This window comes from Cebus imitator, unplaced genomic scaffold, assembly GCF_001604975.1.
Source record: "Cebus imitator isolate Cc_AM_T3 unplaced genomic scaffold, Cebus_imitator-1.0 Scaffold266, whole genome shotgun sequence".
NCBI lineage: Eukaryota > Metazoa > Chordata > Mammalia > Primates > Cebidae > Cebus > Cebus imitator.
In genome coordinates, this window is record NW_016107581.1 from 721,720 (window position 1) to 723,947 (window position 2,228).

The 2,228-nt window shown below is 52.1% G+C and overlaps 1 protein-coding gene across 3 annotated transcripts in view; it reads left to right on the forward strand.

Moving 5' to 3' along the window:
- Positions 1-2,228, forward strand: part of CCDC9 (coiled-coil domain containing 9) — a 24,077-nt gene that overhangs the window by 15,165 nt on the left and 6,684 nt on the right. The window lies entirely within an intron of this gene.

A 2,228-nucleotide genomic window follows, 5' to 3' on the forward strand; every position in this document is an offset into this window, starting at 1 on the left:
ATTCTCCTGCCTCAGCCTCCCGAGTAGCTGGAATGAGAGCGTTTCTTACGTGTTCACGGGTGAGCTGGGCTCAGCTGATCCAGGCTGGATGCTAAGCTGTGAGTCCCATGGGGCTTGGCTCCCTGTGGCAGGGCGAACTCACTCTGCTCCAGGGTGGTCATTCTGCTGTCCAGGCTGAGGGTAGCAGCTGTCTGGGGAGCGCTTGTCCTGGTAGGGCAGATGCACGAGCCGGCACGCTTCCCAGTCCTGTTCACCAGCATGCCCTGCCTCACTGGAGCAGGGAAATAAGCTCCGCTCACTCCAGTGGATAAGGACGGCTGGTGGCAGTGGTGCTGGCGCTGGTGAAGGCTGCTGAATAGCGATTAGACCTTTGCATCCTCCCACCCGCCTCCGACCCATCCCCGCCAACCCAGATGATCCCTGAACGTCTCCACGCCTCACCACCTTCTCACCCCAGTGGCATTGTTACCCTCACTGTGTCCTCGCATTCAGTCAGACTTAAAGACCTCACCGCATCATCCACATGAGGACTAACGTCCATAGCCGAGAAGGAGAAGGTTCTGGAAGAGCCGATAAATGGCAGTCTTGAAAGATCAGCGCCATTAGGTTATATGTCATCCCCCATTCTTTCCTGTGTTGAACGTTTTCATTCATGGCTGGGTGCAGTGACTCACCTGTAATCCCAGCACTTTGGGAGGCCGAGGCTGGAGGATTGCCTAACCCAGGGGGTCTGCAGTGAGCTGTTACCACGCTGCTGCACTCCTGCCTGGACCACAGAGCAAGACCCTGTCTTTAAGAAAAAGAAAAATGTAGCCGGGCACAGTGGCTCACGCCTGTAATCCCAGCACTTTGGGAGGCCGAGTTGGGTGGATCATCTGAGGTCAGGAGTTCGAGACCAGCCTGACCAACATGGAGAAACCCCGTCTCTATAAAAAATTAAAAAAATGTATGGTGCCTTGCTTTCGTCAGCACATATTTGAGTCTCCCTATGTTATGGAAAGTTCTAGGTGATAACAGTGGCAAATGAAACATTTCTGCCTTTGTGGAACTAAGAGTGTAGTGGGCAAGGTGGGTAATGAAGAGGCGTAACATCAGGTCTGGAAAGATAGTGAAGCAGAGTAAGCAGCCAGGGTGGGGGTGGAATTTTAGAAATCAATATTTTGTGTAATAATACCTTTTTTATTTTTTGAGATGGAGTCTTGCTCTGTCATCCAGGCTAGAGTGCAGTGGCACAATCTCAGCTCACTGCAACTTCTGCCTCTCAGGTTCAAGTGATTCTCCTGCCTCAGCCCCCCGAGTAGCTGAGATTACAGGTGCCTGCCACCACGCCTAGCTAATTTTTGTATTTTTAGTAGAAGCAGGGTTTAATCCTGTGTAGGGCTGTGGAGGCCCCACAGGGTCGTGGGGTGTCCCTTATGCTGTGTTGAGGTGCAGGATCCAAGAGGTAAAGAGTCAGGACACTGAAGAACTGGTGAAGAGCATCTGGACTCGGGGAGCCATACCACCTGTGAGTGGAGATCGGCCAGGCCCCCAAATGCCCCAGAGCATCTGTATTTATTAGGTACAAGCAGGGGCAGGGTTGTGAGTGAGGTCATCAACTGTAGGCTTAGTAATAGGGCATACAAGTGAGTTACAAGCGAGGGGACCACCCCATTATGTCACCTGGGCAGAGAGGTGGGCCGTGTGCAGTAGGGGGCCATGCCGTGCACAGTAGTAGAGGGTTGTGTACAGAAAAGGGGTCCACCCCCATTAGGTCACTGAGGCAAGGAGGTGGGCTGTGTGCAACAGGTGTCGTGTGCAACACTTCTTATCTGGGAGCTGGAGACTTCAAAGGATTTCTAATAGACACTGTAAGCCAATGCAGTGGGAGCTGACAGACCTGTGCTCTTCTTTTAAGATATTTATGGGAGGATGATTTGAGCTAGCACAGAAGTGAGAAAAAACTGACAGTGTGTACAGCCGCTGTGACTGGTCACACCAGAGGGGTTCTTCTCCCTTGGTTATTTGCAGGATCTCAGGCCTGAGGCCTGCTTTCTACAGCAACTGGATGAAAGGTACTACAACTCCTTTATCAGGAGAAGAGGCTCTTGCTCTAAGCCTGCATACAGCGTATGCCCTTTCGGGCAGGGACTCCACCGCCTGGGTCTTTGGTTCTTGTCCTGGTCTGGCTGTTTTCCCATGTACTGCTTCTGTTCTGTGACTGCTCTAGGCATTCCTCCTACTACAAA